The sequence below is a fragment of the Zootermopsis nevadensis genome, unplaced genomic scaffold (genome assembly GCF_977971745.1).
Source record: "Zootermopsis nevadensis isolate Lab colony 2312 unplaced genomic scaffold, Znev_1.0 Znev_ptg000013l, whole genome shotgun sequence".
Taxonomy (NCBI): Eukaryota; Metazoa; Arthropoda; class Insecta; order Blattodea; family Termopsidae; genus Zootermopsis; species Zootermopsis nevadensis.
Window position 1 is genome coordinate 12,583,907 of NW_028259145.1, and position 14,629 is coordinate 12,598,535.

At 37.9% G+C, this 14,629-nt stretch overlaps 1 long non-coding RNA gene across 2 annotated transcripts in view; it reads left to right on the top strand.

Moving 5' to 3' along the window:
* The first annotated feature begins 264 nt into the window (after positions 1-264).
* LOC110827325 (uncharacterized) overlaps positions 265-14,629 on the top strand; it is a 38,315-nt gene continuing 23,950 nt past the window's right edge. Inside the window, exons 1-2 of one of the 2 annotated variants that reach the window (XR_015535119.1) lie at positions 265-465; positions 584-628. This is a non-coding gene — a long non-coding RNA (uncharacterized LOC110827325). Of the gene's footprint in view, positions 466-583; positions 629-2,783; positions 2,905-14,629 lie in introns of those variants that run through there. The other variant, XR_015535118.1, reaches the window with a different exon arrangement.

Consider the following 14,629-nt stretch of genomic DNA (forward strand, 5'->3'; position numbering starts at 1 on the left):
TGATAGCATGATGACATGATAATTGTGGTGATTATAACATCTGAAATGGAAGAGTAACAGGATGTAGTACATTGCTAATTGCTAATAAAATATCATGCCATTGCGTTCTGATGTGTTGCGATGGGGAACGTATACATTACTTAAACTGTCATTTGCCATGTTCCTGTTCTCCTCCCCTCTCCTTTAGTTCTTCTTCTTTTTTACCGTTTAATTTGTCTGTCTTGACATATCCTTTCTTTATTAGTCTGACTGTGATGAGTGAGCCAATGTTCCACAGAGGATTGACGTCTCTTACATTCGAATGGTGACTCCTATCTAGTCGCTCCTTGCAGCGATGTAGTAGTGTAACTTCCTGCAAGGTTCCTGTTTGTTCTGTGTCGAAGTGCTGTCTCTTTTGGGAGTTTAGCATCATCATGGATTACTGCAATCGTTCTTCGAGCTCTGCTTGTGGATACCAACAGACTGGTACGCTGTTTCTTGATCTGACATTTAATACGAATGATTACATATTTGTTAGTGAGAGTTAAATTTACAACACCTAATTTAAGGACTGACTAGATTATGAAGACGGCTTTTCTTCTAGGTTGTTGCGCCATACAGTCTGGTAACAGTCCCCGACATTTGAGAGGTGAGCACAGCCTCCATCATCCTATAAAACGTCGGTAAATTTCTGTAAGGCTACGAATATATCTTAGGTAATTTACAATGTCCAAAAAGCTTTCCTGTCGGTAAAACTCATTAATTTATTGCGATGCACATTCAACGCAGTTAATAAAGTGTCTTTAAATACGTTAATGGACAAAAAACATAATGTCGTGTGATCCCGCGTTTCGTTGCACCAAAACTTACTTAGCCTTTAGCTTGTTAAACGAAATCAGTTAGGTTAATTGTTGTGTTCGTAATAGCCCACAATCGGGTTATTTCGTGAGCCGGTGGAATCCATTATACATCCTCACAGCCTATTTCTTTAAGTACCTTTTAGTTTATAATTGTATCCGCCCTCGTAATTATTTCTTATTTTAACTTAACTTCTAAATTCTATTAATAAAACAGTTTAAAAAGTGAAACATTGTTACAAATTCTACGACAGACCGAACAACATGCTTGTTCATCTGTCTCGGTTGCCCCAAAGTACAGTGTTTTCTTGACTTTATACCATTTCACAGCTAATTGGATGGCGTTGTAGTGTGGCTAGCATTCCTGGAATTGTAATGTATATTTTAGTTCCGTGAACGAGCATGTAGCCTATTAGTTAATTCTTTGGAAGCTGTTCTAATTAGCATGTATCTATACCAGTAGTTAGCTTCATTCTGCTTTCTCAGGACGCAGTCATCTGTTCCACAATATGGGTTCCCATACCGTAGCATTAGTAGGCAGATTAGTCTCAGAAAGATTCCAGTTTACAGGTTTGGAGCTTTGTCTGTGCACAAAAACTAGATTCTGAAATGTGTTATGCGTTCATGATACGCAGCAGTGATTTTTAGTGTTTTGCTTTCGGTCGCTTGAACGCTTCCTTGGTTCTGCAAAGGCAGTTAATTAGCCCGACGCGTTTGATGGAAAACGGCGAAAATCTGAATCGCTCATTTTCTCACTGCCCACTTCTAACGGACGTGAGGATGCGGGAGCATATCGGATACTTAGCCCCATTCTGTCGTTGTGTTCAGACAGAGTTGTCCGTTGAGCTAAATAATTTCTATGGAGATTCCTTAAAGAAGGAAAGCAAATTTAAATTAAATATTATTTCAGGTAATTTAACAGCCCATTCACCTAACACTCCGATGTGATCCATGTGATTAATTTTCTTTCTATCTGAAGTTAATTTTGTACCGATGTAGGCTTTGTGGGGAGTCACAAGATTTTAATCACGTATTGCTGAATTAATTCATGTACCTTAAACTACGAATTTGACTAATACACTATAAACCGTCTGGTTTCTTTTCTTTTTGCTTGCTTGTAAAACTTTGGTTTCGTTTGTTATTTGGCAACACTTCTTATCAGTTTGATTTAACATAGAATTTGAGTTATTTTGCGACCCTTGACCGCCGCCTGTTGAAATTCAATAATTTACCGAACTAATTCTTCTGAACGCCTGCACATACAACGGATAATTGCTGTTGATACTAGCAGAGCTTGCACAGAGCGTATCATACTAACTTATCTCCCTCTCCTTCCTCCTTCCTCCTTTTGTAAGACGCCAAAATAAATGACTCCGTGAATGTTCTGGTTATACTAACTGGCCGTCTGCGTGTTACATTACAAACCTCTCTTGTGAAAAATTAAATAAACAAAACAAGCGAAAAGAATGACAGAATGAGCCCAAATAATTTGGATGATTTGAAAATTCAGGTTTTGTATTAAAGAATACTACTAGCAGTTACATAGCATATCAACGAGTATAACTGGCCAGGAAAATTATTGTTTTTATTTATTACTTATGGATTAGGCCTTCTGGACTATTCTGAATCAGAATTAGTTTTGAAATAATGAATCGTTAGATATTTAGTATGACTCCTTTGATGGGGAATCTATGCCCACAAAAGACAACACAGAATAAAATGACGTGTGCACTGTGCTTGCCCCGAATGGGTCTGGAAGCAACAGGGCCTCAGACGGCGAGTAAAATCGGCTGGTTAGAAAAATAAATCTCTTTATTTTTTGTTCATTCATTCCTGAAACAGGTAGTGTATAATCCTATAGGAACCCAATCCTATAGGCCGTAAATGATTGAAACAGGTGACTTCGATGTGTGGCTGTAATGAACGAGCTAAGTTATATTCATTCAGCTCAGTTAGTACTGTGGGTTGAGCCTGTAAGTACACTCGCGTGCTGATGTTCGCTTGTCCTCTTCTCTTCGATTCGAGTGTTTGTTATTTGCTTCGTGGGACAGGCCGTGCGGTGTTTGTGGTAAGTACCAGTAATAAAATGGGGGACACGTTATGCTATGTAATTTACATCATCTGCAGTGATGACGATATGTCAGCAAGTAGCACGCCCTAAGAGAGTGGTAAACTGTAATTTTATTGCGGTTTTCGAGTTTCATAGGTTATTTGGTGCACGACACATGTTTCGTGAATTGAACCTGTTATTTTGTAATTAAACTGTGTATGCTATAATCTAACAGTACGCTGTCACCATAAGGTATATGTAAGGAACGTTTATTGGGCTGACAACTGTGGAACAAGTGAGGACGCGGATTCAATCCTCTTTGAGGTCTTCAGACCTCAAGATTTTAACATTGTTTCTTGAAAAAGAATAGAATATAGTGAAAATATGGCCCATGTTTCTTAACACAGGTTTTTAAAAGACAATGTTGACTGATAGGTTTTCCATCTATTTTTCTCGTCTCTGAAAATTTTGGATACAAATAGAAACATTTTTGTAAACACATTCTTCGACATGATGGGTATAATTGCGATACATTAGTTGGTTAATATTATTAAATCCGTTAATTAAATTTCTGCGTCTTCGTAATTTCCATTAAACTTCTTGCCTGAACAACACTGTTCAGTTTGACTTAAGTGCGTTCCATCTAAATTGGTGTGTAGGTAGTAAACACAAATTCTCCTACATTACAGACATTTTAGATCTGCAAATTGTACTTCTTTTAGTCTGTGTTTGGTAATTGTGAATATTTACTTTGCATGTGTTAATACTGGCTAGCTAGTTACAGGCTTAAATGCTAAGAAACTATGTGTCTGTTGTACGTAGACCAAAGAGAACTAGAGATTTTGTTGTAAGGATGGTCTTTAGTTATGGTCTTTTCACGCGAATGTGAATATTTTGGTTCCATAAAACTAGCCCTTGACAGGTGGAAAAATAGCTTAACATATTAGAACATATCTAAACTGTGAAAAGTGAATACTACGTTCTTAAAAACGGGTAGCGTTTTTTCAGAAACGTCGAACCGGCCCGAGCATCTAAAACACCTTCTTCTTTATCCCGCATGTTACAAATTACTGAAGTTTAAAGTGACTTAAATAAATCCAATATGCCACTGAACACAGGAAAACAAACTTGAAAATCTTCAATAATTAGAAAAGACTTATTAATATGTATAGGTGTTGTATAACGACTTGAGTAATTTTCCGATCGGATAAGCGCTCATCAAGGGGTTGGATGTGTGCTTAGCTGGCGTGTAAACAGGCCAAGCGTGTAGATGAATGTCTTATACAGTCACGTAGTCATGAGGAATGATGCTAGCTCAGTCATCATCGCCAACGCCAACTAGATCTCATCAAACACACTGTGCACGCGCTTTCTTTGTGTATGTTCACCGCTAAAATTCAGAATATATTTAGACTACCGTATTTAAAAAACTAAAATATACATTCCATTCTAATTATATTTATTTATCTACTTAACACAACGGTAATGTGAATTAACACAAGTTCACAAGATTATATACGAAATTTTATGTACAGAGTTTATGAATAGGCATATACTGAAAGCATGCATAATAAATTACTTCGACTTTTATTAAATAATTATCGAACCGATCTGACGCAAATGCACTCAGTATGTTACTGCAATGTGTTTAATAACTAAATTTAGCTAAATCTAACCTAGAGGAACTGATTTAAATTTATTTAATATATTATCACCATTTGGGTATTTTCTCATTACGCATATAAACAAGCAAAATGTTGTACACAGCTAGTAGAGACACACCAACCCCGAATTTGGCGAATTCTCTCTGTTGAAATTATCACTATCCGAATAATACAGCAGGGATTTTGCAGCCGAGTATTCTATAATCTCACACGACCACAAACAAAAAACGATGGGTTGACAAAATGTAAAAAAAACTCAGTTTACCAAACGTGAAACCACAGGATGTGTAGCATAATTTGGTCATATATGTGTCATGTCACGAACGTGATTATGCACGGCTGCTTGTAATATGCGGTCACATCTCATCAGCACCCACGCCTGCCGGAATAGCTCCTCCCCACAACGCACTATCGGCTCTGCGCAGCTTTGCTGTATGCATTCAGCCGGATGCATTTGCAACTGAATCGTGTTTGCTTAGATCGCCCCATCAATTGACTGACACATTGTTTGTAAACTGATATTAATAACACGCAGACAGTGTATCCTAAAACGTGTGTCAGCAAATCTTCTGCATGGCCTTATCTCAGCACTTCAATCACAACATGAGTATCGGCTTCTGATACTATTTTGCGCTTCGTTCTGTGGAAGGATTTGGCTGTTCAGTTTTCAGTATGAGGATTAATTTCAGTTTCCACCTAAATAAAAACAACATACTTTTAAATCGAGACAGTGAGAGGCATTTGCTTTTGAATCCCTTTGCAATGTGAGTTCTTTTTGAAGATGGCATATTGGAGCATTTAGTCTGGTAGATCATGACTGACACTTCAGAGGGACTCACTGTGTTATTCCAGTGCTGGAGGCAATAAGACCCTCTGAAATGTCGGTATGTATCTACCAGACTACACGGTGTTATATATATCCCAGAAGACAAGCATGTTCCTGCGAGATGCCCTGAGAACCTCAAATCCCACCTACATTTTACTTTGTTTTCCTCAGTTTTTGCAAATAAATAGCATGGTAGTAGGGCATGTATTTTGTCATTTATCACTAACGAAAACTATTTCTCTCATCCGTCTGCCTACTTATAACCTTTGTATGGACCACGATTGTGTGCTAGTAATTTTAGTAATTTAAATGAAGAAGCAGTCAGTCAGAATACGTTGTCTTCAGTGAATATAAGACTGCTAAAATATCTGCATAGGTATTACCTACTTGGACAAGTGATGTTTCATATGCCTAAGTCCAATGGTGCTTTGGGTATCCCTGTCAGAATGAGAATGGAAATTTTGCACAGCTGTTATATTGTTGTTCTACATCATTATGAAAAATCTTGCGATTTCCTTGTAGGAAACTAAAATGTACGAGGAATTGTTTGCCTCCAAAGTCATAAGGTCCATACCAAATTTCTTAAAAGTCTGTCAGGTGGTTCAAATGACGATGTTGCTCCAAGTTTCAGTGGCGTGAAGGCTGGAAGGTAGACACCAGCCTTTCGGAGACAGTATTGCTCCGATCCGTTGGTGTCTACCTTCGAGTCTGAACGGCGTCGCAAACTAGAAGAATAACTACGCCATCCTCACCGCCGTGAGAACCTCGGATATTACACAGATGACCGTCTCATAAGCCAACTTTTTTCTTTACGGAAGGAAAGTAGCCAAGAAGATGTTTCGCATATGAAATATTGACTGAAATATAAAGCGAATTTTTAAAACCATGTGGCAATATGCTGTATTTCGTGTTGTGTCCACTGCTGTGACGCAGTGGATGATGCATTAAAGAGGTATTTATCTATGTATTATTCTGAGATATATCTCAAATTACCGTTATAATTTAACAGATTTACATTTCGAAAGCTAAACTCGAAAGGTTGTATTGCGAATCTTAGTGTGATTCATGAGGATACATCGCGTAGCCTTAATACAGACGGAAGTTGTCTGAGAACAGGGTGCTGAAGAGATTATCTAAAGTTAATATATAGGAGTTAATAGGAGGACGGGGGGGGGGGGGTGAAAGAAAATGTCATCAAATATTATAGCGGTGAAACATATCGACGGGACATGTATCAAGCAGGGGTGAGATGAGAAAGTCACACAAGTCTCTAGTCGAGAAATCTCTAAACGGAAGGGATTTCACAGGAGATGCAGACCCGGATGAGATAATATTAAAGCACATCTTAAAGAAGAGTGTGAGGCTGTGGACGGGATTCAGATGGTTCAGGATAGTATCCAGTGACACTTTCTTGTGAAGACGGTAATGAACCTTAGGGTCCGAAGATTTCTGCCTTCTGAGTTGTTGCGCAGTGTAGTCTGGTCGATGTCAACCAGCGTTTCAGAGGTTATACTGCCTCCGTCATCAGGGCGATGAATCACAGTATGACCTCTGAAACGTTGATAAACATCGACCAGACTACACTGCGCAACAACCCAGAAGACAGAAATCTTCATACTCACCGCTGTGAAAACCTCAAATCTTACAACATTTGGGTCCCATGAAAGACGTGGAATTTTCCGGTGAGATGAGCGATGATTAAGTTCTGAGGAAGGATTCTGCTCCATGGAGTTAGTGTTAGAGACGACTAAATAAGGAAGGTAACGAACTTCACTATTTAAGGAGAAGGCCTGAATGTAGTCCATTTTCCAATACTAGATTTATTTAGCGTAAAACTCATTCGCGACGTGTCTCAAGCACAGGCCTAACAGAGAGAGAGAGAGAGAGAGAGAGAGAGAGTGAGAGAGAGATACGGACGTGAGGAAAGAGGTGGGGGGGGGAATCACCATAAATCAAGCGAACAGTTCCCATTATCCTTTTGCCTGGAGGAGGAAAGGCGGGTTGGTCTTGGGTTGGAAGTTTGCTGGAAATCATATCGCATGTTCTAATTACTCGTTTTCTTAAGCCCCCTCGGGCACACCGGGTACTCAAGTTGTTCCATGCTCCAGACGTCAACTTATGACAAATCGCCGTCTCCTCTACATCGCTACTTATTCTTGTTCCCAACGCTTTCTTCTCTCTCTTCTGCACACCCCGGACAAATTCATTCCTCTCATTTCCTCTTATGAGTTGGATGATTGGAAATAGGGACATTACATTGTAGCTGGGTGAAGAATTCCTCGTAGTCAGAGAGGGGGAGAATTTCTCTGAAACATTTCCTTTCCCTCTTGTGTCAGCCATCTTGTTATTGTGCTCCCACAATACCGTAATTACTGTCAAAATGACAACCTCCATAATGAGAAGCCGGCAGTTGCGTACAGTTGGAGACTGTTATAGTGTTTGGAGTTCTCAGGAATATCGATAAGGCATGGGGCTGGAAACCAAATTGTTCTGTAGGAAATTTCTTTGTTATAGAGTGCAGTGGAGATTTTATTGCTTCAATCGGAGCAAATCACACTCATGGAAAAGGCAAACATTTTCTTATATATTTTTTATTTATTTGCTACACTTATTTATTTATGGTTTGTTTACCTTAGTTCAGGTTATATGGCGTAGAATGATATGTTAGTTAATTAATAATGGATTGGAAAGGTTATGGAAGGAAGCTGTCGTGTGACATGTTAAGGTGCTATCCCGGAATTTGTCTCTGGGAGCTGAGGGAAATCACGATAACCTTTGAACTAGCGACCTCACAAATACGAAGCAGGAATCGAGTCTCGTGTCCAGTCTGAGGTCTTTTGTGATAAATGTGCGAAGCTATAAAACGCATCAAGCATTTTAGTCGGAAAACTTAAAAGAAAGAGGCCAACAGAGATACCTAGGATTTTAAAGAAAATTGGTGTGAAGTGCAGCTGGATTTATCTAGCTCAGGATCTGTTTTGTGAAGTTGTAGTAGTTTTCCCTAGTATTAGCGAGTATCTGTTACATTACGGCTTCGAATACGCTAATTTTCTGCTTGTATATTAGCGTATTCGAAGCCGTAATTTTGTCGGCGTTTTTTTAAAGTGATGTAGAAATTAATAGCAGAATGAGGAACGGAATTATTTTGATTAAACGTAATTGAACTCCTGTGGTATTGTAATAGGCCTGTGTTATTTTAAAGATAGTGTATGTAAAAGTGATGTCGTATGAAATTAAATATTTTTCGTAAAGAATATGACGCACACAGTTCTTCAAGTGTTTGCATCTATAAGAGACCAGAAAGTTACCTGATAAATAAACTAATTCTTTGGCAAAGCTTAGTAAAACCCAAATGTATGACACCGTTGAAACAGAAGCCGGACTCTGAACATGTTCCTGATTCTCGGAGGTTAGTTTTGTATTATCGTCGTTTAGAATATTATTTATTTAATTTCTTGTTGTACATAGACTTAACTTGCTTCTATATTTTTACGCTTAACATATAACGTATTTGACTAGATTTCAGTTTACGTGATTCTTATATCTGACATTATGCGGTCGCTACTTACTTTTTCTGTGTAAAATAATGAACATAAAATCTCTGAGGTGCCTAGAAAAACGGAAATACTATTTTTTTCTCCTTAACGTGGCAATACTAGATTCTCCTAGTAAGCCCGGTGCATTTGAAAATGTTTTGTCAACGGGGTCTCACATGGATGAACCTAACATTAGTGAAATCATTAAAATGCTTCTGCTCGTTATAAATTATCTTGGGGAAATCTTAACGAAAGATCTAAGTGACTGTGGTCCCCTGATTAATTGCTACTGGCCAGCGGGGCAGCAAATAGAGTACACGAGAATGAAGTGTGTTGTTAAGTCTGGACGAAATATTAGGGAAGTCTTTTCGAGCCCTTCATAGGCGCAGTCCAAAGAAACCTTCAATATAAAGATAATCTACGCGGTAAGATTTGGGATGTAAGTTACAAGAGATATATCGCATTTGTATATCGCAGTGGGGCGTAAAGGAAACGTGTTGAATTTTAGTTGCAATAAATATAGTGAAAGTTAAGAAGCTAAATTCCGATAGACCATGGAACACATCCTTGAAAACTTTAACTTTCACCTTCTTCTTAGTCGGTACCAACTGTTTTGAAATCCTTTATATTAAGTCTACTGGTGTTATTTGCTACGTTTGAAAACAAAACTATATCTGCTGTCTTTAGCTCTATCTGTTAAACAGATTTCTATGTCATGGAATAGTGGCTGACTTCTTGAAATGTGACAGAATTGTATTAGGACATTCACGAAGCAACCAACATCACTAATTTACGTATATGAAGGTCTAAATTTACTTCTAAATCTTGCTAAATGATCAGATGGATAAAACAATATGGAAAACTGGAATTTTAATTAGGTCCTCTGAATCCTTTATGAAGCGAACTGTTTTTGATAAAACAAATGTATAAAATAGGTTTATTTGTTCTACGAATTCATAATCATAATTATCAAGAACTTACAGAGTGGGTGGTATGAAGCGGTATACTGACTGACTTGTACTCGGGAGGTATCTAATTCGAATTTTGTATGAGGCCGCAGCTGGAATAAGTCTAAGCTTTTCCGTGATTTTCCATTAACAATTCTAGACTAATGCCTGAATAGAACTTGAGTTAGTCTAGAACTATTTTTATTCATTCTTTACCACTTTCACCGCATATAATTATATTCTTACTCCATGTTATACGTCGCTAAAATGGCTTTACAGTTATTCTAGCGTTGTAAAATATATTACGGGCCAAGCAACGATCATCATTACTATGCATCAAGCCACTTCCAGTGCCAAGGTTACGAATATCTGTCTGATGCTACCTACGAACGTTCTTGAATGTGGCAATAACTGAAGACATTTATTACAATTGATTGCCATCAATAATTATTCACTTATTTTTTGTTGATGGTAATAAATTATGTTGGAGAACGCCACGGAAAAGTAGTTAATTAAAATATCTGAAGAGAATAGTAGACCTTGTAGTGTGTGTTAAGAATGTTTATAGTTCATAAGGAAGGTGGACTTATTTGGACGTACAACGATGTACATCTGGAAGCTTGCAACTTTTATCGGTAATGAAATAAATATCTTGTGAAACTTCCGTGAGAAACCACTTTTTAACACGACTTCCATTAATGATACGAAAAATTTCATTTTTAAAACGCAGACACCACAAGTTTCCAATTTAAACCATTTCGAACTGGTGGGACAAATTTTGATTTTCCGTAGTCGCATGATATTTTTCCTTTCGCGATCAGTTTCCTCTTCAGTGGGCATGAGGAATTAAAGAGTAGAAGAAACCTTGAAGCTGTTTATTTTCTACGTCGTCTGTACGCCTTCACTTTACCGTGCTTGGGCACAGGTTAGCTTCAGAATTGTTGTATGAAGCCAGAAGTTAATAAATAACTACAAATGATTCTTTTATATGTAACATGAGTCGAGGTGCGGAGATGGTTGTACCTGAGTCACTCCTCGGCTGCGCCTCGCACCTACCGACTGGATGAACCTCACAGCTTCTCACGGTTTCGAAATTGTTTTCTCACGGACCTACAAAAGTCAACTGTGACCAAACAAATTGCGATGGAATGTGTCCGACTGGTAGGCTGATTCTGTGCTAGGTAAAAAGAAGCAAAGAATGCTTGTCGGGTGCCTCAAAAGTTTGTGTTGAGTATTAAATATTTTGTGCCTTTGTTTTTGTTGGGAGAATTAAAGAGGTAAACTATTTTAGTTGTAGCCCACAACATGCGATGTACGTGGAACTGGAGGTTGGTTTTACCTGTTCACGAGATTGAGATATGTGATCTGAGAACCAATTTCTTTTACTGTGTAATTATCGTCTTCAGTTTTGATAAATAAATAATTTGTTTTCAGGGACAGAAAATTTCCACGTGAAATTAATCTGATTTTCCTACGTAGGCCTGTGGGGGAATGGAGATATTCTTATGAACGAGAAAGAGGTGGGTGCTCAGTTTCACGTCCCGGCTGATTTACCCCCAAGTAAAAGAACCCATGTACTCATTGTTGGTCCTCAGACCGGTCTGGGCGTTGTAGCGAAGAGAAAGATCTTGCTTTGCCTGGAATCGAAGCCCGGTCGTCCGTGTGCAATAATAGGCGTGTAAATATCTTACTGATAGTGTCTTGTTGATAAGACTGATATTCAAATTAGCTAAAAGTATTAACCATTAAGGTCATTCTACGCATGAATGAAGTTTAATCAGCATCGTTTAACATGTAAATGATGTCATTGAAGTAATATTTTCCACACACACAAAAAAATGAAATGATTTTTTTCGGGTGGCGACTCTGTTAGTAAGAGATGAAAACGAGATTACAGTTATGCCTTTAGTGGGGTAAGCCATAGTCTGTGTTTGTCGAGAGACTGGAGTGTGGAGTTAGGAGATCGGTCTGATTTCAATAGCCATTGAATGATGTTTTCGTATTTAATTTACTTTACAAACAAATTCTATAAAGTTCGTATGTTTGATGTGGTGTACAAAGGTATTGTATTACTAATAAGAAAAAGGTTAATTTCCGCCATTTATGACGTGTCATACTACAATAGTACATGGTGTGTGCATCATGAATTTTACAGCGTTGTTCATGATTTATTTTTCTATAAGTTAACACCAACACTAATTCCTTGGAGCAGAATTTATCTTTTGGAGGTGATAGTAGCACAGCTAGCGAAGAAATGCCCTGCATTTAATAACTTGAATTTCCATTACGAATTTTAAAACAGACAACCACTGGATCGTAATCTAAATATTTAGGATAAGCTGTGCATGGAGGAGACGAGTGCATGCAAAATTTTAGTGAGGAAAAGTACGGAAACATCCGATAAAGTGGTGGGAATACATCAAGGTTGTATGCAATGACTGATTTTGGTATTAACCATGTTGAAACTTCGGGATCTGCCATTACAATGCTACTCAATCTGTGATGGAAGTGATGCTGGATACCGTTCAGTCGAGAGTCTTCGAAGTTTGTATGGTGTTAGGGTTTACAAGAAAATCTGTTGTTTTTATTTGCTTGCGTTAGTTCGCTCGTGTGTGTGAATATTCGCTCTTCTGCACTTTCCTTGTCACGTTAATTCTGGAGGCTGTCACTTATTAGTGCCTTTTAATTATCTGCCTTAATAATAATAACGCAGATGTCGATTTTGATCATCTGGAATGTGACGCCGCGTCGTCTTTTAGGAGTCGTTACCAGTGCTCCCAAGAAACCCTGATAACTACGTTCAGGAATACACGACGTCGTATCTCAAACGATCGCAATCTAATGGTTGGAACATGTGCAAAGACTGAAAGAAATTCTTACTCCGAAGAGAATTTCGAAAATGAAAGAAATGCTGCAAGACCGATAGGACTAAACGGATGGACGGACGGACTAAATAAGTTCTTTACGGGGAGTGAACAGACTGTTCGGTCTAGTCGTTACAATTCTTACCTGAATCATAGCACATTTTCAGGTTTCAGTAAAAGCATCCAGTCACGAAAAACTCGATCCTTCTCTACATTTAACCTTGCATCTCTGCAGTTCGCAGTTCGTATTATCGATGAGGATAATTACAGTAATGTAGAGGTTCAGAAGTAGTGTTGAATCCCATTTTCAGTGAGAAATGACGCTGACAGTTTTGCATGTTTTAAAGCGGATGAATTATGAGAGGCTTACATTGCTAATCTGTGTTCTTACGTTTTTGATAATGCGATTTACAGTTTTAAAATATAAAAATATTAAAGTTATAATCTCCTTAGCAAGAAATCCGGTAAGACCAAAAATAGTGATTTGTAGGGCTGCTTAGAATGGATACTGTTTTCTTTAACTTTTAAACATTTCGGGTGTGATGTTGGGAGTAAATGTGTTTACAACAAGGCCTACAAAATTGTCCAATTTTATGTCCATATGCAAAAGATAGAAGAGATATATATTTAAAATTTCACAATTTTTCGATATTCCTACGGGGGTACATGACGCCTGCAGGACAGATAACGTGCTCGTTAGCAGCCCGTTCACTAAACAGCCCCCCCCCCCCCCAGGTCGTCAGAACAAGTTTCTTTTCAATATCGTTTATGATACAGACACAGGATAACTTATTCGCACAGAGACAGGAACATTTACAAGAATCTTGTTAAGTGTTCTTATTTACTAAGAGTTTATTGAGTATAATTTCGTTGAAATAAAAAGGAAACACCTTTTACGGTTCTATGTGTTCTGTAAACGCAAATAATAATATTTTAAAAAATTGAGTAATCTGTCATATCAACTACCACCACAAATTAAATATTTAACTTTTTATTAGTGTCCCTTATTGAATTTCTAAAAATATGATTGCTAGTGACTTTTTTCGAGTAAGAACTATTGGAACAATGGATTTAAAGAATTTTAAAAATCTTACTAATTTTATATTGCCAGTTTTCCGTTATTCAGCAATCTATACTTAACATACGAACAGAAATTATTTAAAAGTGAAATTAATGTTATTAAAGTATTTTAAATTTCACAAGACGGTGAACAGAGTCAGTCAATGAAGGACTACTGAAACGAAAATGACACAGTGGATGAAGGAATCTGCTTCTTGTAACATACTGTACTACGGTAAGTTCGCGCAAGAGTTCAACTTATTCTTTTTACTTTACACAGTATCCTCCTCGTCATGGATTTCCTTGCTTGCGGGCTAAGGTCAAGTTGTCATCCTGAAGAAAACATTTTCCATCATGTTAGTCCTATTTGCTTCACTGCTGGAGATGTGGCGAGTATTTGAATATTAACAAGCAGCCATGCTGTGAAGCAAACATCCACGGTTGTGCGGATGTATAGTGATAATAAAACAAGTGCTACGTAACAGCTCCAGTCCTCGCACGTACTTCAGCGAGCTGAGCACAAGCGTTGGCTGCTTCCGGCCGGTTTTCTACAAGACGCGGTACTTCGTAAAAGTTTGTCCATTGGTTAACTGACTGATTTCGTTCAGTCACTAGCGAAAGCACCCGTCTTTCACTCCTGTGTTTCTTAAGTAATTTGTACTCGTGTAGCGAAATTGCTTATTTGTTATGGAAGTCTTAAGAATATTTATACACGCGTAATCGTCGACCGAAAAATAAGTAACTTATAATTGCCGGTAGCCTATTCAAAGTGTCCGGTATTCGCAAGGATAATTAATAAACTGTACTGAACTAATTAGACTGCTTAAATCTTCTGTGATACTTTCTT